The 24,521-nt window shown below is 35.0% G+C and overlaps 1 pseudogene; it reads left to right on the top strand.

The window, feature by feature from the left end:
- The first annotated feature begins 6,475 nt into the window (after positions 1-6,475).
- LOC101434165 (vomeronasal type-2 receptor 116-like) lies at positions 6,476-24,013 on the top strand (annotated as a pseudogene).
- The last annotated feature ends 508 nt before the right edge of the window (positions 24,014-24,521 follow it).

Below are 24,521 nucleotides of genomic sequence, written 5' to 3'. Positions count from 1 at the left end.
AGCCAAGCCAGGTTTAAAATGATGAAGGATCTGAGTGACACTTTCCACTCCAGCATGATTCTAAATGCCATTTCTAATGGTAATGGTCTAATTAAAGAATTGATAAATTAAAACTGCAGGGGTGAGAGGTTTCAAAAAATTCTTTAAAATATTTTTGATGGGCTTCTGGCTAATAGATATAGCTTGAGTGAGAAGAGGGTATTTTACTAAAGAAAATGATAGCTTAATCTGGTTTTGAAAGTACCAGACACATATGTTTTGCAAGCAGCTGCACACATTTGTGACTGGAGATGGCAAGGTTCAGAAATTGCTGTAGAAAGAGTTTGCAACTTAGTTTTCTTCCTTTTCATGTCTAGTTGTTTTTCTGCTTATCTCTTTTATTCTTTGACAGACCTCCAGTGATTCACTGCTCATTTTCTTTCCATAATTTTCCAAAATCTTTGTAAGTATCTGTAATATACGCACACCTCTTTCTGATGGGTACTGCTGATGGCTGTCTTTCCAGAAGCATCAGGGACATAGGAGTTGAGGGTGATTGATTCAGGGTATTCTGGCCTGAATCTCTTAGGAAAGAAGGCAAGTTTGACTCATGTCCCAGCTTGAAGCACCCTGTAAGGTGGAGGGGAAGAGTTTGTGCATTGTCAGAGAAGGAGATACTAAACTGTTTTCTTCTTATATTCTGCTGTCCATTCAAACTATGTAAGGGAAATGAGCATTTGGTGGATTTGCATTGCTGAAGAGTAGAAACCAGGAGTGACACTTGCTAGAATGCCCTGATAATTAAATAAGGCTTTCTATTCCATGGTGACTTATCCACTAGGTTCAGCAGGTATAGTGCCCAGTGCTGACCACACTGGGGGTCAAGAAAACGTTTTGATATCCTTTTAAATCTGAAGAATAAATAAATGTTTTGTCAAAGAGAATGTTTTAATATATAATATTATTAAATTTGTTTTTAAAATAACTAAGTCATAAAATGCAAAAATGTACATAAATGTCTCAGACCATGGAAGTTGTAATGAATCCTTAAACATATTCACTACGTTTCTGTGCTAAAAATTTGTATATTACAAGCGCGAGATCATTCTGTCCCCATTCCCCTTTAACATGCTTACATATAAAAGAAGAAATCACTAACATGTTTCATATAAATACGTGTTTCCAATATACAATTTGTATGTCTACTTATCTTATAGTCTTAGGGTTATTTTAATTTTATTTCAGCAAAATTTTTGTGTTTTTATTGGGTTCTAATATTTTATTACTATAATTAAGTACATAATGGATATAGTAATAGAACTTTGCATTATAAAAGAAGCTAATAGAATTTTTGTAGTTAAGTGGTTGGGTGCAATTTTGGATATTTTTTAAATGTATTTTAAACCTATTGTAAAAGAATCCTCCAGAAGTACACTAATTGACAATTTTACTAGCCATAAAGGAAATATCTCCTTCCTTGCATTGTTTTTTATCATACTTGAATAAATCGATGTTAGATATTGGTCTCCTGTTGATCACATTTGCATTTATTTTAACAATCGTTGCATTAATATTTTCTTCAGTTATTTGGTCTTAAGAATATATTTGATGATTTGTCTTTTAAGTCTTGGGTCATATTTCTATTCATGTATACACCATTTCATTTTTTTCAAATGTTTTCATTACTGAAAATATAAAGTATGTGTTTGCAAACATTTATTTTAGGGCTGTGGATTTAGACAATGGTTGAGCACCTGCTTCCCAAGTACAAGGTCCTGAGTTCAATCCCTTGGACCTTCTAAAAAGTCTTTTTTTCCTGTTGTTCCTTTTTTAAAAAATAGTTTAATTGTGGAGTATTTAAATTAAAAAAAATAAAAAATCAGTATTAAAGTAAAATCCAATCATCTTTTCTCCTATTCTGTCTGACTTTTTGGCCATGCTACCCCAATCTGTAAGTTTATTAATAGATGTGCTAATTCCAGTAATCTGTTTTATTTTTTGAAATATGGAAAGTGTTTGCCTCTAGTATGAAGTAGATTACCTCAATTTAATATTCCAAAATGATTTTCTTTCTCCATTAATTAAACCCATTATTTCCCCCTTACTAGTTTTTCAAGACCACCTTGAAGATGCATGAAACATTCCCTTAGACATACATCATTTCTCTATTTTCTATTATTTCCTAGAGATACAACTTTATCTTCCTCTGTCTTTACCACACTCCTTAAAATATTGTGGCTAATTAAAAATTGCAGTTATTGGTTTTGTAAAATCAAAATCTGCCTTTAGTGTTCTCAATTATTTTCCCTAATTTCCTGAACTTTGCATACTTCCAAAAACCTCTAAAATTGTATTAACATTACCTTTAAAATAACTCTCTGAATTTTTATAATTTTTGTACTAACATCCATGCAACCTCCAAATTTTCCATTTTAAACACTGTCAAGTGTACAATTCAGTGTAATTAATGGCATTCACAATGTTGGGACACTATCACAATCATCCCTTACCCCAACCTTTCATCATCTCTAAAAAAATATACTTGCCCAATTAGAAACGATTCCCCTTCCCTCATCGGCTGGGCCCTGGTAACTTATCTATCTGTGTTAGCTTTTTTTTAAGAAATCATATTTTGACTATATTAATACAGCATAAACCTATTGAAAGTGTACATATAGTTATGCATTTATCATTTTAATAATTACTAGATCATTTTCATTATTCCAGTAATAGTAATAATAATAAAAAGCAAAAACAGGAAAACTCATCACCTCTCAATCTTTCTATGCTTCCCATACTGTGTTTAGGTACTATTTTGTTTCTATTAGTTTATTTGTATTTATATTTTGTATACATTCTCTTATATGTGCAACATCACCCATATTTGTATTTCACATAAGGTTTTAATGTTATATAGCCCGAGGTTAAATTGTTTTAGTTATCCTTATAGTGATGTGGGCTATGGGTGGAAGGCTCTTTGTCTCTTCAGAGATAACCTAAGCTGAAGGCTGTGGGTGTGGAACGGTAAGAGGCTGCAGTCCTGCCCTTAGGGACAATGACAACAGGCTCCAGTCCCAGGAAACAGTTTAACAATGCAAGGGCTATAAACTTTAAGTATTTAGGGGAAATGCAAAAAGTAAATATGCTAAAAGCTTATCTACAATATCTGGAGTCCATGCTAAAAGCTTACCTAAGATGTGGAAGATATATATGCTAATTGAAGCCTATTGAGAACTGAAACAAAGGGACCATTTGGCCTTTCCTCTCTGTATATAAGATGTTTGAAAATCTTGTTCGGGGCTCGGGATTCAAACAGAAGTTCCTGAGTCCGGCTGGCCGTCAATAAACCATTTTTCCTTCTCAAAATCATTCCTGAGTCCTGGCCTCTCTATATCAAATAATTGAACTTCTCTCAAATTCTACAACAATAGTAGTATACATGTCCTTAGATTTTACTTTTCATCCTTAGTCATATCCATTTAAAAGCTCTGCGCTAGTTGCTTACACTATCATGTGCTTTTTCCACTTCTATTCATTTCCAAAGGTTTACAAACAACCTTTTAAAATAATTCTGCAAATTGTTAAAAACTGTCCATTCCCTACCCTCTTTCTATTTTCTATTTATTAATGCCACGAATTTATACAACATATTTAGTTCATAATAGCACCATCATACAATATTTATGCTGTGTTAACTTTTATAGAAATTTTGTAGATTTGTTTGTGTTAGAGGTTTGCAGGAAATAACAAGCCGTACCTCAGTTCCCATGATATGCACTGGGAAAAAGGTAAACCACCTCCCCAGTGTGGCACTTTCCCACAGGTTAAACAAGGGAATCCACTCAAGACAGGTGTGAAGGGAGATAGAGATCTTCACCATCTGCATATCAGAGGGATATGGAAATCTTTACTACCTCTACCTGCATATCAGAGGGAGACTTTAAAACCTTACAGATCAAAAGAAAGGTTGCTCCTGCCGCATTCCAAGAAGCCATAGACTCCCTCAAACCCCTCCCACTACCTCACTCAGACCCTCAAGCCCTCTCCCACTAACTATCATTTCCCCACCTAGGAAAGTTCTGTATAAATTCAAGTCCCCTCCTTCCAGGAATGGGCTGGCGTCTCTCTTCAGACTCCCAGGATGCTGGTGGGGGAACTGAAGTCTGTTCTTCAGACCCCCTCCATTGGAAGAGCTTCTCAATAAATAAATTATTTGCTTATGGTCAATCAGTCTCTGTGTCCCAGTAAGAGCCGTATTTTTTCCAACAGTGTGTATCTTTGCGAAATTGTTTCCAACGTTTTACATTCCTTGATAAGAGCTTTATGATTTTATCCACAGGAGATGCAGCAATTTTTTAATCTATTGCTATCATATATATCATCCCCAAAAGCTTCTATAAACTGTTGGTATACTATTGAAAAGCCATTGACTGTTATATATTTGTTTGTGTACTGCCTTATCAATTGCATATCTTTATCACATTTACTATTGGAGTTCCCTTGTGAACAATCTTATCTGCAGCGAAGTACTGTGGGTCGTTACTCTTTCCATTGTTTTTCACTTGTTATTTTATTACATTATCTGATAGACTAGAAATTCCAACAAGGTACTAATTAATTCTGCCCCCTACAGAACTTATACATATTCTTGATTTTAATAGGAGTGTTTTTTGTTCAAGGAATTTTTAGCAATATTCATCCGACAATACATGAGGAAAATGACTTATCAGTAAACTTGGCTAATAGTGAGGATTCAATTAGACTGCAAGGGGAGAGTATCTGACTGTGGAGATGAGTGTCTAGATGGGGGTGATTCAACCATCCCTGACCCTCACCTACTTTCAATTGTGATTCACTGTCTCTGTATGAAGCAAAGTCTATATTCTAATGTTAAGAAAGTTTGTGTTTTTAAGCATATTCAGTAAATACTCTTCTCCTAAAATAATATGTTCAATTGGAAGTTGTTTCATTTTCTTAAATTATTTCTTTCTTTTACTGTATTGTGAAAGCGTTTCTCACTAGGCAACTCAATTTATTTTCATAAAGCCTGTACCATGCTTTTTCTATATTTATGTTTACAAGAAATTTTGAGGAAAAATGGAAAATATGAAAGGCAACATACGGAATTAGACGTAAAGATTCCCAAGGCAGATAATAATCAAAATATATCAGAGGTAGATATACCACACAAAATGGATAAGGATAAAATGCATTATTAGGAATCAAATGATAAATTCATAATGATAAAACACTCATCACAAATGTATAGTAATTGTTATATATTAATGAAGATTAAAAGCCTAAGATGAATAAAGCAATAAAGAGAAACAAGAAGATATAAAATGAATCAGTTATCATAGTGGAAACTTTCAACATTTATCTCTCAAACAAATGATAACATATATCTAAGAAATATCAATTGTATTTGGAAAAAAAACAAGTTCGATTTATTGAGCACATTTGGATACCTGTGTCCTACTATTGAAAAATATCCATTCTTGCCAAGCACACGGGGTGCATTAATGTACATTTAGTAATATGTTAACTAAGCCTGAACAGAAGGAATTTTGAAATAAATACAAGGGTGCTTTTCTTTTTCTTGGAATTTCAGATACATTTAATAAAAATGAAAGGTGTTTCCTTTGGCCTGGATGATAATTTCTTAATAAGTAAATGAGAACTTAGTGTAATCTGCAGAAAAATGAAAATAATAAGGATTATTTGCAGGAAGTACCACTGAAGTTCTTGACTAATTATTAATAACAGGATTTTTTAAAATTAGCAAATGGATGATAGACTTTTTAGACTTTATGATGCAGTTCCTCTTAGATTCCTAAAGTGTTTCCTGTCTTATTAGGTATGCATAATATTCACCTCCCCCTTCATAATTTTTACTCTCTCAAATCTTCCTGCCTTGCCTGAATCCTCCTTCACTGCGTCTCTGAGGCTCTTCACAGTTTGTTGATTTTTGATGATGGAAGATCCAAAACTTGATGGGGTAGATGTTTAGGCTAACTGACTGTCAGTCTTCTGCAGGTCATTTTGTCTGTCCCATCCACTTCTGTCCCTATTGCAGATCTGAACTGTTAAGGAGACTCACACTTTAGTTGGAAATAATCTGTCTTCAAACTCATGCCAATATTCCTGACATTCTACAAATCATTTAATGATGTGTTAATATTTTAAAAAGTATTTTGGTTCCAGAATTAAAGAACAAATCCTACCATGAAGGTATTCTGTTTTTCTACTCATTGAACCTTCCATTGTAGTTACCCTTACCTATTCCCATATAGGTAGAATTCAGTCAGGGCTTTAAAGAAATATTTAGCTTTTTAGCATTAGCTAAAATATTGTGGATTCAGAAGACCCAGTCTAGAATGACTTCACTGTGCTTTGCTCCTTAATTTGGTCATTGAATTGGATTGGTTGATAATCATGATTTGTGTCTTTTCCCTAAATATCCCTGTGCCCACCACAAAGGTTTCTAACCAAGAACTACCAGTATGTTCTGGCCATGCTTTTTGCCATTGAAGAGATCAACAGGAATCCCCATCTATTACCCAACATTTCTCTGGGATTTGATATCTACAATGCCCGGCACAGTGAACAGAGAACTTTGGAAATTCCCATCATTTGGCAATCCGGGATGGGCAAGTACAACCCTAATTACAACTGTAGGAAAGAAAGCAAGTCAGTAGCAGTCCTTACAGGACAATCATGGGCACTTTCCATTCAGGTTGGGATACTGCTGGAACTCTACAAAATTCCACAGGTAAGCCTTGGTGGGGGTGGGGGGAGGGGGCCGAGTATTAAATCAAGTATCCTTTGGTGTGATTTTCAAGAAACTTAAAAGTTCAAGTATGGAATTGTTTATGTATTTCTGAAAGGGTGTGGCCATTATACAGAATGTTGGGATGTGCACATATCCTTTATATGGAATAGATATAAAGGAAAGGGGCGAAAAGATAAAGGAGTTCCCCAGACCTCAGACACTGATGAATGATTTTCTAAAACACTCCCAGGGATCAGGAGATGATTAGAAAATAAAAAGAGCAAGACTTTTCTTCTATGTTTCTAAGAATGCTTGTTATTTATTGGGGTTGAGAGGGTAGTTCACCAATTCTCTGCTTCATGTGGACTTATTTTCTCCTTACCCCTTAGCTTACTTATGGTTTTTATGATCCTAATCTGAGGGATGATGGCCAGTTTCCATCAATTTATCAGATGGCTCCCAAGGATACCTCTCTAGCCCTTGGCATGGTTTCATTGATGCTGCATTTCAGCTGGACCTGGGTGGGACTGGTCATCTCAGAAGACAAGAGAGGTATCCAGTTTCTATGGGACTTCAGAGAAGAGATGGACAGGAATGGAGTCTGTGCAGCCTTTGTGGAAATGATCCCTATCACTGAGAAATCATATTTCACATTCGAGTGGCACTATCATTTACGTATCAAAGAATCACCAGTGAAAGTGGTTGTCATTTATGGTGACTCTGACTCACTATTGGTTTTGAGTTTTTGCAGATGGAGAGTGTTAGTGATAGGGAAAGTCTGGATCACAACCTCGAAATGGGATGTTACCACAAGTGAAAGAGACTTTTTCCTTGACTCATTCCATGGGACTCTCATTTTTTCATACCACCATGGTGAGATACTGGGTTTCAAAACTTTTATCCAGATTGTTAACCCTGTAAAATACCGAAGACTTTTACCTTGCTAAATTGTGGTTCATCTCTTTTGATTGCTTGCTTTCTGAATCTGACTGTAACACTCTGGAAAATTGTCCTCCCAATGCCTCCTTGGAGTTGATGCCTTGGTGGCAGTTTGACAAGGACATGAATGAAGGGAGTTATAATGTATATAATGCAGTGTATGCTGTAGCTCAGAGCCTTCAGGAAATGCTTCTTCAACGAGTAGAAATCCAGTCAGTGGAAAATGGAGATGAGCTTTTTGTTGAGCCTTGGCAGGTAATGTCTCTTCCACTTAATAGCATGTGTTTTTTCAGAACATATCATAAATGTGACTTTCTTAGAGTGCCATATGTGCTCAAGTTTATAGCTTAGGGTTCGTTCCCCAAAAGCCCAGAATTCAGTGTACTTGTTTTAGTGTCTAGGAGGTAAATCTAGTCTTAGGTAGAAAAGTTCATCAAAAAGGAAATGCCATTGGGTGGGAGGAAATGAGTTTACAATCTTTGTTACTAAGGATCTCAACCTTCTTCCCAACTAATGTTTTAAATAGAAAATATCAAGACATCTTCCACCAGTCACTTAAATGACAACAGGACTTAATGTCTTTTAGACAGTGTTGAGTATTGTACATACATTATCACATTTAATTCCACAACTACTTTAGGTATTGATAACCATGCTTTGCAATATGATTATCTGGGAGAATTCAAAGATTAAATGAGTATGGTTAGGTATAATCCACCTTAAGATTTTCTGCAACTGATGTGTATAGATTATTTTATCACCTTGCCTTTGGAGTTTTCTGCACAAATTGAGTGTTATTGTATTGACTCTATGATATGTTAGTCCTCCATACATTTTATTTTATTGAAATATTCATACATGAAAATACAAAAAAATAAGTGTGTAGTGAAACTGTGAACTTACAAAACAACCATGCATATTATCATACATTGGTCACATGCATCACACCACCACCAACATCTCGCATTGTTTTGAAACTTTTGTTATAAGCTATGCAAAGGCATCATCAAAATATTACTAATAATTATAGCCCATAACTTACATTTGGTGTATTTTCCCCCAAACTACTATATTATTTTTTTATATATTTTTATTATAGAGGTTGTGAAGTTAGAAAACAATCATGCACATGTTTAGAATTCCCATACAACATACATTCACCAACACATCACACAGTGTTGGAATATTTAATATGGATTATCTGATAATATCATCAGACTATTATCAACAATCATTGCCCATAGTGTACATTTGTCAAATTTCTCCATACCCCACCACTATCAACACAATATATTTTTAGCATTGAGGAGAATATTACAGTAACGCTCATAACCACAGTCAAGAGGTCACACTAATTGTATTTTTCCCATGCTTATCCACATTCTCACTACACTGAAATAGTGACACAATTCTAGAATAGCTCACAGAAGGACACTCTTGTAAATCAGCCATGAACCATAATTGTCATCCAGCTGTGGGTTCACTGTTTTTCAGCCCCTAGACTATTCTCTAGCTTACTTTCATTTGACTTTTATATCCCTAGCCTACCCTTTCAGCTGCAATACCATTTACAAATCAGATACTACTCATTTTAATGTGTTACCATCAACTATATCAATTTCCGCATTTTAGAGTCAAGTTAATTAAAATCCAACGTACATTAAGCATCAGTAGTCCTTCTCACCCCTCCTCTTATCTCCTAATGACTTCTACTTAGATTTTACCTCCATGCATTTACTTTTCATATTTAGTTCATATTAATAAGACTATAGCAATATTTGTCCTTTTTTTCTGACTTACTTCACCTAGCATAATGTCTTCAAGATTCATTCATGTTATAAGTGTCCCAATTTCATTTCTTCTTACTGCAGCATTGTATTCCATCATATGTATATACCAGATTTTGTTTATCCATTCATTGGTTGATGGACAGTTGGGTCATTTTCATCTTTTGGTAATTGTGAATAATGCTGCTATGAATGTTGGTCTGCAGATGTCTGTGTGTCTCACAATATTCAGTTCTTCTAGTTATATTCCTAGTAAAGGAATGCTGGGTCATAGGGCAGTTCTATATTTAACTTCCTAAGGAACTGCCAAACTGTCTTTCACAGACACAGTATCATTTCACAATCCCACCAACAGTGAAGGAGTTCTCTTATTTCTCCACATCCTCCCAGCATTTATTGTGTTCTGATTTATGAAATAATGACTGTTCTATGAGGTGTGAGACAATATCTCATTGTCATTTTGATTTGCAGTTCCCTAGTAGTGATATGGAACTTTATTTTAATGTGCTTTTTGTCCATTTGAATTTCCAATTTCCTCTTTGGAGAAATGTCTATTTAGATCTTTCGCCCATTTTTAAATTGGATTCCTTCCCGTTTTATTGTTGACTTGAATGATCTCTTTATATTGAATGGAAATTAAACCTTTATTAGATATATGGTTTCCAAATATTTTCTCCTATGGAATAGGCTGCCTTTTCACCTTCTTGGTGATTTCCTTTGAATCACAAAAGTGTTTAGGTTTCAGGGTGTCCCATTTATCCATATTTTTCCTTTGATGCTTGTGCTTTCAGTGTAAGGTTTAAGAATACAACACTAACACAACCATTCCAAGGTCCACAGAATGGAGGAATAGAGTATGGATTAGAGTGGACTTACTGATATTCTATTCATGAACTGTTGTGATTAGTAATCGAAGGAAATGTGGCATTGGTGTGGAAAAAGTGGCCATGGTGGCTGCTAGGGGTAGGGAGTGGGAGGAAGAGATGTGATGTGGGGGCATTTTCGGGACTTGGAGTTGTCCTGGGTGGTGCTGCAGGGACAATTACCAGACATTGTAGATCCTACAGTGGCCCACTGGGTGGACTGTCAGAGAGTGTGGGCTACGATTGACCATGAGGTGCAGTGGTGCTCAGAGGTGTATTCACCAAATGCAATGAATGTCTCATGATGATGAAGGAGATTGTTTGTTATGGGGGGAGGAGTGGGGGGAGGTGTGGGGTATATGGGGACCTCATATTTTTTTAATGTAATATTAAAAAAATAAATAAAGACAAAAAACAGAAAAAAAAAAAAAAAGAATGCACCACTTACTGCCAGGTCTTGAAGATGTTTTCCTACATTTCTCCGAGAAGCTTTGTGGTTCTTGCTTTTCTTTAATCCACTGTTTGTTAATTTTTGTATAAGGTATGAGATTGGGATCCTGTTTCTTATTTTGGTTATGGATATCCAGTCTCCCAGCACCTTTTTCTGAATAGATAGTTCTGCTCCAGCAGGGTGGGTAGGAGAAGCTTCTCAAAAATCACTGGACCATAGATGTGTGAGGTTCAGGTTCTGAACAGTTAGTTCAGTTCTGTTGGTCTATGTGTGTATCTTTATGCCTGTATCATGATATTTTTACCACTGTAGCTAGCTAATATGATTTGAAGTCTGGATGTGAGAGTCCTCCAACCTCACTCTTCCTTTTGATATTTCTGACCATTTGGGTTCCTTGGCCCTTCTAAATATTATTTGCAATTGTGTTTTCCATTTTTTAAAAAAACTCCTGCTGGAATTCTTATGGGATTGCATTAAATCTGCATACAAATTTGGGTCAAATTGACTTCTTAATGATATTTAGTCTTCTAATCCATGAGCATGGAAAATTCTTCCAATTTTTTAGGTCTTTTTAAAATTAATGCATTATAGTTTTATGAATATAAGTGTTTTACATTCTTGTTGAAATTTATTCTTAAACATGAGATTCTCTTATTTGCTATTTTAAATGGAAATTTTTTACTTCATCCTTCAGATTATGCCATTATGATTGTATAGAAATACCACTCACTTATGAATATTGATCTTGTATCCTCACAATCTACTGAATTTATTTATTAGCTCTAGCATCTTTATTGTAGATTTTTTGGATTTTCTAGAGATAAGATCATATCAACTGCAACAGTGAAATTTTACTTCTTCCTTTCCAATGTGGAAGCTATTTATTTACTTTTTGCCTGATTATTCTACCTAGAAGTTGTAACAGTATATTGAAAAACAGCGGTGACATTGCACATTGATTTCTTCTTCCTCATCTTATTTTGAAAGCTTTCAGTCTTTCACCTTTGAGTACAATGTTAGTTGAGGGTTTTTCATATATAGACTTTATCAAGTGGAGAAAGTTTCCTTCAATTGCTACCTTCTGTACTATTTTTATCAAGAAGATATGCTGTGTTTTGTCAAATGCCTTTTCTGCATCAACTAATAAGATCATATGATTTTTCTTATTTGATTTATTAATGTTCAGTAATATGCTGAATGTTTTTCTTGTTTTGAACCACACTTTTATGCCTCATTAACACCCACTTGATCATAATAAATAATTCTTTTAATGTGTCATTGGATTCAATTATCCAGTATTTTGTTGAGGATATTTGCATCCATACTCATTAGAGAAATGGTTTTGTAATTTTTTTTCCTAATATCTTTATCTGACTTTGCTATTAGGATGATAGTGGCTTCCCAGAATGAGTTTGGTGTCATTCCTTGTTGTTCAAACTTTTGGAGACACTTGAGTAAAACTGGTATTAAATTTTCTTCAAATGCTTGGAAGAACTCACTTGTGAAACCATCTGGTCATGGGATTTTCATTTTGGTGTTTTGTTTGATGATGGCTTCAGTCTCTTTATTTGTGATTAGTTTGTTGAGATCTTTGATTTCATTTAGAAACAGCATAGTTTGTACATTCCTAGGAAATTATTTCTTTCATCTACATTGTCTGGTTTTCTGGCATACAGTTGTTCATAGGATCCCCTTATAATGTCTTTTATTTTTGTGTGGTCAGGAGTAATGTCCTCATTTTCATTTTTTATTTCATATATTTTTATCATCTCTCTTTTTTCTTACAGCAACCTACATATGTGTTTGTCAATTTTGTTTATCTTCTTGAAGAAACAATTTTTAGTTTTGTTAATTCTTTCTACTTTTTTGTTGTTCTCAATTTCATTTATTTCTCTTCTAATCTTTATTCTTTCTTTCCTTCTACTTGATTTGGCATTATTTTGCTGTCCTTCTTCTAGTTTCTCAAGCTGAGTGGTTAGGTTATTGACTTTAACTCTTCCTTCCTTTTAAATGTAAGCACTGAGGACTTTAAATTTCCTTCTCAGCACTGCCTTGATTACATTCCATAAGTTCAGATATGCTGTGTTATTATTTCCATTCATCTCAAGATATTTGTGGGTTTACTCAAAATTTCTTATTTGACCCCCTGATTATTTAATGACTAGATGTTTAATGCTCATATATTTGTAAATTTACCACTTTTCTGCCTCCTGTTAATTTCCAACTTCATTCTATTATGATCAGAGAGATTGTTTTGTGTAATTTACATCTTGTTGATTTTATTGAGATCTGCTTTGTGACCCAGTATACAATCTATCCTGAAGGAAGATCCATGAGCACTTGAAAAGAATGTGTATCCTGCTATATTTAGGTCCAGTTCTCTGTATATGTCCATTAGGTTTAAATCATTTGTCATATTATTCAAGCTCTTTATTTCTTCATTGATCCTCTGTGAAGTGTTCTATCCAATGCTGAGAGTAGAGTATTGAAGTCTCCACTATTATTATCAAAATACATTTTTCTCCCTTCAGTTTTGACAGTGTTTTCCTCATGTATCTTGGGACATATTGCTTAGATCTACATACATTTAAGACTGTTACTTCTTCATGGTGTATTGCCCCTTTTATTAATATATAATATCCTTCCTTGTGTGTAATGAAAATTTTGCTTTTAAAGTCTATTCCATCCAATATGGATAGAGCTACTCCAGCATTTTTTTTTTTTTTGTTACTGCATGGAGGAATATCTTTTTCCAATCTTTCATGTTCAATCTCTTGGTATCCCGGGTTTTAAGGTGAGCCTCTTGCAGACAACATATAGGGGGCTCATTATTTTCTTTTCTATTCCATCAGTCTGTGACTTTTGACTGGGGACTTTAATGCATTAATATTTAATGTTTTTTCCAGTGAAATCAGTTCTTATTTAACCCTTTTTAAGCTTTGGAATTTATCAATCATATTTTATTTTCACCACTCTTTTGATACTTTTAGTTACTTATACTGATGTAATCTTCATTTCTAGACTCTCTTCCAAGACTGTCTCCTTTATTTTCTTTTCAGACTCTAGCACTCTCTTTAGTATTTCCTACAATGCTAGTCTCTGTTATAGACTTTCTCAGTTACTGTTTATCCATGGCTATTGTAAACTCGCCCTCATTTTTAAAAGACGATCCTGACAGATATAAATTCTTGCCTGGCATTTTTTCCCAGGCAGTATCTTAAATATATCATGTTACTTCCTAATTTTATCCATTGTTTCTTAGGAGAAATCATCACTTAATTTTATATGGTATCCCTTTTATGTTATGCATCACTTTTTTTTTTACTACTCTCAGAATTCCCTAATTGTTTTTGGTATTTGATATTCTGATTACTATGTGTTTTGGAGTTGGTCTATTCGGATTTACTCAGATGGGAGTGTGCTGTGCATCCTGGACATGGATATCTATGTCCATCAATAGGGTTGTGAAATTTTCTACTATTATTTCTTCAAATAATCCTTCTTCCCCTTTTCTCTTCTGTTCTACTGCTCAGAAACCAGTGACATGTATGCTTGCATGTCTTTCTGCCATTTAGTTCCATGAGACTCAGTTAAATTATTTCTGTTCCTTCTTATATTTGTTCTTTTGTATGTTTGCTTTTAGAAGCCATATCTGCAAGCTCATTGATCTTTTCTTCTGCCTCCTCAAATCTGGTGCTATATGCTCCAGTGTGTATTTAATTTCATTTATTGAATCTTTCATTCTCATAGGGTCTGCTGTTTTTCTATGAATACTTTCAAATTCTTCTTTGTGCTCACTCAGTGTCTTCTTAATACCCTTAATTCCTTTAGCTATCTCATTGAATTTATTAAGGAGACTTGTTTGAAACCTAGGCTTAGTTGTGGCAAATCCTTTGTCATCTGGAGGGTTATCTTGGTCCTTTAAATAGCCCATATCTTCCTTTTTCTTATTAAGGATTATATTTTTATTTTTTTGGTGCCTTGGCATCTGGCTTACAAGATTTATTTATAATGGATGCATGTTCTCCTTTTACTTTAGATCCTTCTTGCCTTTTCTCCTTTGCTGGTGTTGTAGTAGAAGCTGAGGATGAAATTGGTGCTGCAAGCTGTGGAGGCTTAAGCTGCTTGCATTGCCCTGGAACTGATTAATCTTCTCCAACATTTCTTCTCTGTCAAGGGTAGGAAGAGAACTTCAGCCATGCATAACAATCCAAGTTGTTCAGGCAAAGATGGTCTGTAGTGGCCCAAATAGACCGATGAAACTTCAGGACCCTTTCTCCCCTGTTATGGGTGGGGTTAGAGCTTCAGGTATGGGCTTCAATCTATGCCATGTAGGTTTTAAATGTCAGGCCCAGGTAGAATGACATAGTTCTGGGGCGCCTCCCTGCTGGGGGTGGGGATAGACTCTCTAGAGTGCACAGCAATCATATTCATTTGGGCTAAATATGGCTTCAGTTGCCCTGAAGAACTTTCCTTTAAGGGGTGAGAACCGAATCACTGATACGCAACAGTTTAGTCTGTGCCTACCAATACCTGGAGAGGCTGAGGAAACACCAGTCCCCTCTTAACCTTTCAGCATGTGGGGGTGGATCCCAAGGCACCTTGCCCTTCATTCCATGCATGCCAAAAGGGTCTTCCATTGCCCAGAGAGACTGAGAAAATGCCAGCTTTGTCCTATCCTTTTGGGTCATTGATGTGGACCCACAGGTGACCAGAGGTTCAGACCACGCAGGCTGAAATTACCTGCCATTGCCTGGAAAGACACTGGAAACCTAAGACCCCTCCTTACCTATTGGGAGTTGGGGGCAGATCAACAGGTACCCACCAGTTCAGTCTATGCAATCCAAAAGTGCCTACCATTGTCCAGAAAGCCTGAGGACACACAGCTCCCTTCCTATCCCATTTGGAGGCAGAGGTGAAGATGGAATTGAAAGTGATTAAAAATCAGCAGGTCTAATATTTCCAAATATTCAGTCTGTACTTGTCAAAATCACCTGTGGCTACACAAAGAGGTTCGTCCAGGTCCCCCCAGCTTCCTTCCTGCCAGAGGTTGGCTGGAGCCTATCTTAGGGCTGCTATCCAATTCTGGTGGAAAGATGCCAGTCCCTACCTTCACTGTGATTTTCTGTCAGCCCTGCCTCCCATCATGCCAGAGACAGATTTAAAAGGGAGCCTAGCCTACTGTTCTTTTTCTGACTTAGGCAGTTTCAAATTTGAGCTAATCAGGAGCTGAAGTTGACACTGAAGTCTCTTTCTCTGCATTTTTTTCAAAGTGGATCTTCCAATTTCAGACTCAGAATAGTTTCCAAGGTGGCTTGCACTGCTGCCACAAGCCTCCATGGTGGGGAGAACTTTACTCATAAATATTTGCAAATGGGCAGTCTCCTTCCATTCTTTCAGATGTTGCAGGATGCTCCACTGTCCCCCAGGTACCCCAAACAAGTGCTTTAGATAGTTCTGGGTGATTACTAATTGTCTTGTAGGACAAGCTGACATTTCTAGCTACTTATTTGGCCACCATATTTTCCCATCTTCTCTCCATTCACTTTTCTTTCTTTTACTTCATCGGATGCTAATAATTAATTTGTATTATGAAGCAGGGCTCCCATAGGTTCATGGATGTTCCCTAATTTGGGTTTTCAATCTTTAATCTTTGGACAAACTCTCTCAACAAATGATGTCTCTTTTAGCTGCGCCCATTTCTGAAAAACACACAATTTAAAAATCCTGTTGGTGACCACGTGGTTTTGGATGAGGCAAGGAAATTGGATACCAGGTTTGACATTCTCAACTTTTGGAATTTTCCAGAAGGTTTTGGTCTAAAAGTTAAAGTAGGACAATTTGCTTCAGATATGCCACATGATCAACAATTTTCAATATCTGAGGAGATGATAGAGTGGAACGCAGGATTTTCAGAGGTGGGTATGATTCAATCATCGTATTTTGTATTACATATAAAGACAATATCTTTATGGGGGATTCCTTCCTCCTTATTGCTCAGTAAATTGCCAAACTGTATATTTAACATCTTAACCTTCAACTTGAAAATTTTTCTTACACACTGTCAAATGGATGGTAAGGACACATTATATATATTTATATATATATATATATATATACATACATTATATGTATATATATATAATGTATATATATATATACATTATATATATTTATATATATATATATAAATATATATATATATATATATAATTTTGTATTTCACATATTACCATGAAAATGAAATCCTTTCAGATAAATTGATTCATATATTTAAAATTTAAATTTGTGTTTGTGTCAACACCCCTAGCAGTGTATATTTTGGAGAGATAAAGTTACACTTTTTAACAGGTTTTTGATTTTCTTCCCAGACTCCCCACTCAGTATGCAGTGAGAAGTGTACTCCTGGTTTCAGCAAAACATCTCAGTTGGGAAAGCCTGCCTGCTGCTTTCTTTGTACTGCATGCCCAGAGAATGAGATTTCCAATGAGACAGGTAAGTTCATGACAAGAAGAAAGTCCCATCTCTCCTTTATATCCCCCACTCATACAAGGTATTGAAAAGTTTCTGTAGGAAACTAGAGTCAAAATTCATCCTTCATTTAGCAATTTAATTTTATAATCAATAATATTTTCCATTGAGATGACACTCCTCTGCACTTATCTATTATATTTGATAAACTTTAGACCCATTGCAGGCAGTCATCTATAGGAAACACTTTTCTTGAACTCACAATAGTAAACTAAGTTTCATCCTTATCCTGTAATTAATACATTGTATTATAACTACCTGCTCTGCATCCTGTTTGAAAGAATATTTAGATTGTATCAAAAGCTTGGGTCTTAATCTTCTTCAGTTTCACCATAACTAACACTGATATGAAGAACAGGTGCTCAGAACGTTTGTTACATTTTTTAGAAATGAATATTTCTGTGGAGTGCCATATGAGGACAATATACAGCACATCTACAATGAATGGGTTTCACTTTCTGCTTTCTCATAGTTCACAGCTGACCGTGGGGACAAAACATAGAGATACTTTGTGTACATCCTTAAAGCCTGCAATTAGTGCATGTGCAGAGGTTTAAGGGCTTGCAAATTCATTGGGACAAATGGTTCCATGGAGTTTTTCATAGAAGCAGTAGCATTAGTATTATGTAAGATGAATGAAGGGGCAATAAATTCTTGGCAGAATTCTTATAAATGAGAAAGAAGCAAATCACCACTGCATGTATTATTCATAGATTCAGAGAACTGGAAAACAGATTTCAGTGTGACTAAGATCACAGAAGATATTGAGGATGGAGATGGAGACACGGTATATAAATGTGACAGAAAATCAATATGCCATATTTTCTTCATAATACCATTCTTGAAATTAGCCATATTCATGATATTACATGCTGGAATGACATCTTTGGTGGGGAATTTCTGAGTTTCATTTATTGATTAATATGAGGTTAAATTTTCCAAAACACTTCCTATTATTCCATTTTTTGGAGATGTGTTCAGACTAAAGATATAACAAAGCAATTTCTCAATTTGGGAAAATGATCCATGTACACATCGGTACAATACAGGTACAAGTATATGTTCCATGTGCACATATAAAGAATACTGTAACCATCAACGCCTACTCCCACATGTTAGGAGATCAAGAAATATACATTTTAGCAACTCATTTAATTTAGATAATACAATAGATTTTATAAAACTACTTTGAAATTAAAAATGCTACATTTTAAGTGATATGGGATAGAGCTAAAGCTAGCTGTCTTTAGAGAAAAATGTATAATGATAGAATATATAATTTTAAATTATTTATTATATATATTTAAATGAAAAAACTGAACAGCTAAGTATTCTTCAAAAATTAAAATAATAAGAGCAAATAAATCATAAAGAAAAGAGAAGAGAGAAAATAATAACTATAAGAAACTTAATAAAGGACAATCTAGATAGGATAAAAAGATAAAGCTAAGGCTAGAATTAGGAAAAAAATTAATAATCCCTAGAATGGTGTATTATGAAAAATAAAATTTGCAAAATAAATAATATCAGGACTAAAAAAAAGTTGCCCTCTGTGCAGAATTTTGTATCATAAAAGCCTAGTATAAACTATTTCATTCCAATATATTTGAAAATGTAAATTATATTCACAAATTCCCAGAAAAATAAGTTACCAAAAAATGTCCCAAGAAAAAATGAAATATCTGAAAATTTTCATATCTCCTTCAATTATTGAATCCACACTTTAAAAACTTTAAAACTTTGTCATATATTTTTATATTCACCAATGGCTTTACTGGGGAATTCCACCAAACTTTCAAGGCAAAAATTAAGCTTATTTACTCAAACTCTTCCAGGAAATAGGAAAGAAATGGGAAAACTTCTCAATTCATTTTATGATTAAAGCTTAACATTTTTATCAAAATCTTATAAGGTCATTACAAGATAGAAAATTTACAGGTGTCTTGCTTTTTAAACATAAACTCACATGTCAAAGAGAAAAAAATTTGTAGTCTAGGTTTCCAGCTTGTATAAAGATGTGTTCTCATGACAAAGCAAGGTAATTCAGTATGTGTGCCCCCTGAAAAGTAGAGTCATCTCAATGCATGCAGGAAAACATTTAATACAATTCAACACCGCCAGTGATTTTAAAACAAACAACAAAAGTATCACTTATCAAATATGGAATAGAAGGGAATCATCTTAATCCCTTAAACTAACAAGTATCATCCTGAAAACTAACAAGTATCATCGTTTGGAAGCATTTCAGGCCTGGGAGATGAATAAAGAAAAAATCCACAGTATTAACACGGTCACCAATACACTGGGGCTCTTTCCCAATGTAATATTGGCAGGAAAATAATTGGAATGAGTGATTATGGGAAAGGATAAAATAGAGCTGACATCATTTGTGAAGGATTTTATTGTGTATGTCTAAAATCGGGAAGATTTTACAAACTGAGATAGTGGTCTGAATACAAGTGTAATATAAATCCTTATATATGCAAGTCATGGGACTTTCTAAAATGAAATTTTCAGAGATTATATTTACAATATCTTGAAAGTATTAAATACCTGAAAATAATATTAAGCAAATTTTGGAAAGACTTCTGCACATAAAGATATAGAAAATCATTTGGAAAATTTCAAAAAGACTAAATAAATGGAGGGAGAAACCATATTCATAAGGGAAAGGACTCAATATTGGAAAGGTATCATTATTCTCCAAATGGATTGACACAATGTAATTGCTTTCAAAATCCCAACTTTTTTGAGGCAATTGAAACTTATTATATCATTCATATGAAATCAAACAGGAAAAAAACTTGGTCAAGAGAAATTTTAAGACAAAGATTGAAATTGGAGTACTTATTCTACCTGTTTCATTTTTTATGAAGTCACAATTATGTTCTTTCAGCATAAGGATAGAAAAAGAAAGAAAAACAAAAGAAAACCCAAATGGCATATCCAGAAACAATCTGGTCACATAAAGATTCATCAAAATCAGGCACATTGGAATGCTAAATGTAAAAATAAAAATATTAAAGAAACTTAAAGAAGAATATTTTCATCTTCAAAGTCGAAAATTTCTTAAATAAAACAAATATAACATCAACCTTAAAGGAAACATTTGATAAATGTTAACTACAATAATACTGCTATTTTTTGCTCATCAATGAAAGGTAAAGCCACAAGTGGATTAAATTATTTAAAATAGATCTAGTCAACAATGAATTACATCAGGAATATACTGAGAGCTCCTATAGAAACAAGATAAGCAAAAAATTCATTAGAAAAAAGTTCGATGTGTGAACAAGTCCTCCTTACCAAAACATCTCCAAACATGCAATGCACATATGTGATAGTGCTCAGATTAATTATTCACAAGGAAATTGCATTTAAAAAGCATAATGAAATACTCAGAACATCCCATAAAAGCTAAAATTAAACATTATTACTGTGTCCAGTGTTGAAAAGAATATGGAGGGAAGCGGACTTGGCCCAGTGGTTTGGGCATCTGTCTACCACATGGGAGGTCTGTGGCTCAAACCCTGGGCCTCCTTGACCCTTGTGGAGCTGGCCCATGTGCAGGGCTGATGCGGGCATGGAGTACCATGCCATGCAGTGGCGTCCCCATGTAGGGGAGCCCCATGCGCAAGGAGTGTGCCCCATAAGGAGAGCCGCCCAGCATGAAAGAAAGTGCAGCCTCCCCAGGAATGGCACCGCACACGGAAAGCTGACACAAGATGACACAATAAAAAGAAACACAGATTCCTATGCCACTGACAACAACATAAGTGGACAAAAAACACGCAACAAATAGATGTAGAGAACAGACAGGTGGGACAGGGGGAGTAGGAAATGGGGAGAGAAACAAATAAATAAATAAATAATCTTAAAATAATAAAAGAAAAAAGAGAAAAGAATATGGAACAACTGGATGGTAAATTGGTGTAAAACTTTGGACAGCTCTATGGTATTACCTGTAATGGTGAATATTTGCTTATTATACAATCCAAAATTATAGCATCTTATCGTACCAAATATGTTCATGGCAGTAACTTTAATAATAACTAATACTCATAAATAATCAAAAGTCCATAAACTGTAAAATGGATTAAAAAAATGATGTATTAATAGAATTCTATTCAGCATTATAAGAGAATGGATTATAACACTTCACACCCACAAAGACTATGTTTTAAAAATGTGAAATAACAAGTGTTGGAAAGATGCAGAGAAATTGGAACTCTAATAAACTGGTGGTGGGAATGTAAAATAGTTCAGCTGCTGCAGAAAGCAATATGTCAGTTTCTTAAAGAATAGAATTATCACATGATCTGCTAATTCCATTTCCCTGGATGTACCCATACAAAGTGATAGCATGTACTCAAACAGATAATTGTGCACAATGGTTATAGCAGCATTTTTGACAATAGCCAACACATGGAAGTGACCCAATGTCTATTAATAAATGAATGGGTACATAAGCAGTGGGACGTACAAACAATGAGATACGATTTGGCTACAAAGAACACTGAATTTCTGATATGCACTTCTAAATAGAAGAACCTTGCAAACATTATACTCTTTGAAATAAGGAAGTGAAATGTCATTTATAAGAGATGTTAAAAAGGAGCAAATCCCCAGGAGCAGAAATCAATGAAGAGGGTTCAAGGGGATGAGGGTAAAGGGAAGAGGAAATATTTGTTGGTGCACATAATGAGTGTGTAAAAAGGAAATAAAAATATATTTAAAAGTGAATGAAATCTAAATTATGAAAGAATATTATCACAATCTTACTATTAACTATATTTCATATGTTATATTCAGTGTATTTATCACCTGCCCACTCTATTATTATTATAAATAATATAAAAATATATTTTTATTACAAAGTTGGCACTTATAAAATAATCAAGCATATGTGTAGAATTCCAATACAACACCCTTTCATCAACACACCAAAACAGGGGAATATTTGTTACAGGTTATGAGATAATATAATCAGTATATCACCACCAGCCATCATCCATACCATATATTTGGTACATTTTCCATACTCCCTGATTTTGTCTCACAACAATACAGTGTGTTGGTGGTGACTTGACATATGGGATCTCTGTATGATGTTATGCATGTTTGTTTGTAAGTTCACAACTTTTATTTTATACTTAGTCTTTGTGTTTGTTCATATATTAGTAATTTTGAATAAAAATTTTAAAAAACGAATGAACTATACAAATACATCCAGTGAAATGAATGAATCTCACAAATAATATTGGTAAAAAAAACCCAAGCAGAAGTAAACTAGGTGCTTAGAATTCAAGAAGGTAGATTATTTGGAGATTTGAGAGGGAGTAAATTATTTAGAGAGGTTAGAAAAGAGGCCTCTGGAGGGCTGGGTGTGTTCTAGTGCTTGGCCTGTGTGGTGTTACCCATAGTTTCACTTCCTCATAATTCATTAAGGCATACACGTATGGTTTGTTCCCTTGTATGACTATATGTTACACACCAAGAAATACATTTTAAAAAAGAAAAGAATGGCAGCTCAAAAGTGAGTAAAGTGGAACTGTTATGAAATTGAAGGACTGAACTTCCAAAAGAAAGCCAGAAGTCTAAAAGAAAGTTTAGGGGAAGGAAAATAAGCAGATTAAAACACAGAGTTCTTTCGAGTCATCACAAACTGGGTAGATTTGGCTGAAATTGTCCAATTTTATTCTTTTGGGTCCAGTGAATAAGTGAGAATTACTGAATACGTGCTGGTGACACTTTGCATTTCTTGTCAGATATAGAACACTGTGTGAAGTGTCCAGATCATCAGTATGCAAACAGTGAGAGAACTCGCTGCATCCAAAAAACTGTGACCTTCCTGGCTTATGGAGACCCTTTGGGCATGACTCTGGTCTGCACAGCACTTTGCCTCTCTTTCCTCACCGCTGTTATTCTTGGAGTCTTTGTGAAGCACCGGGACACTCCCATCGTCAAGGCCAATAACAGGACTCTCAGCTACATCCTGCTCATCTCCCTCAAGCTGTGCTTCCTCTGCTCCTTGCTCTTCATCGGTCGTCCCAACACAGCCACCTGCACCCTCCAACAAATCACATTTGCAATTGTGTTTACCGTGGCTGTGTCCACTGTCTTGGCCAAAACAATCACTGTGGTTCTGGCATTCAAGGTCACTGCTCCAGGGAGAAGGATGAGGCAGTGGTTGGTATCAGGAGCACCTAATTTTGTTATTCCCGTTTGCTCCGTGATCCAGATGACAATCTGTGGCATCTGGCTGGGAACCTCTCCCCCATTCATTGATAAAGATGCACACTCTGAGCCTGGTTATATCATCATTGAGTGCAATAATGGCTCAGCCACTGCTTTCTACTGTGTCCTGGGATACCCGGGCTGCTTGGCCTTCGGGAGCTTCATTGTAGCTTTCATGGCCAGGAACCTGCCTGACACCTTTAATGAAGCCAAGTTCTTGACCTTCAGCATGTTGGTGTTCTGCAGTGTTTGGGTCACTTTCCTGCCTGTCTACCACAGTACCAAGGGGAAGGTCATGGCAGCTGTGGAGATCTTCTCCATCTTGGCTTCCAGTGCTGGGTTACTAACCTGCATCTTTGGCCCAAAGTGCTATATTATTTTGTTAAGGCCAGATAGGAACACTCAGCATGGATTATTGTATAAATCACCTTCTGGGGGCAATAAGCTGTCTTAAGTTATAATTGAATGTTTTCCTGCAATAAATAGAAGATCTGAAGAATATCTATACCATCATTGCATTTACCCTCACTGATTATGAAGCAAATATAATTTTCCTCCTCTCTAAAAATATCAGAATGACAACCACAGGCATCCAACTTTTCAACTTTAAATTTCATTTGTCTTATTTTTATTTCACAATTAATCTAATGCTAAATACTGTTATTCTAGATATTTTATGTGTTCTGAATATATTTATATAGACTTTTACTTTGGTTTTCAGTCCTTTGTTTCTCAATTTCTTTTTTTCCAAATTATCATCGAAAACATGATATAGATTTCTTCCTTTTCTCTGGCTATGTCTTTCTTAATTGTTGTTGTTTGATTTTTAAAAATATATATTTAATTATTTTTAGAATATACATAGATCACATGAAATGTTACATTTTAAAATATAGGAGTTTCCCATATGTCCCACTCCCCACAACCCCAATTTTCCCACATCAACAACTTCTTTCTTCAGT

The sequence above is a fragment of the Dasypus novemcinctus genome, chromosome 30 (assembly GCF_030445035.2).
Source record: "Dasypus novemcinctus isolate mDasNov1 chromosome 30, mDasNov1.1.hap2, whole genome shotgun sequence".
Lineage (NCBI taxonomy): Eukaryota > Metazoa > Chordata > Mammalia > Cingulata > Dasypodidae > Dasypus > Dasypus novemcinctus.
Note: the sequence above shows the minus strand (reverse complement) of the source record. Positions and strands in the feature narration are given on the sequence as shown.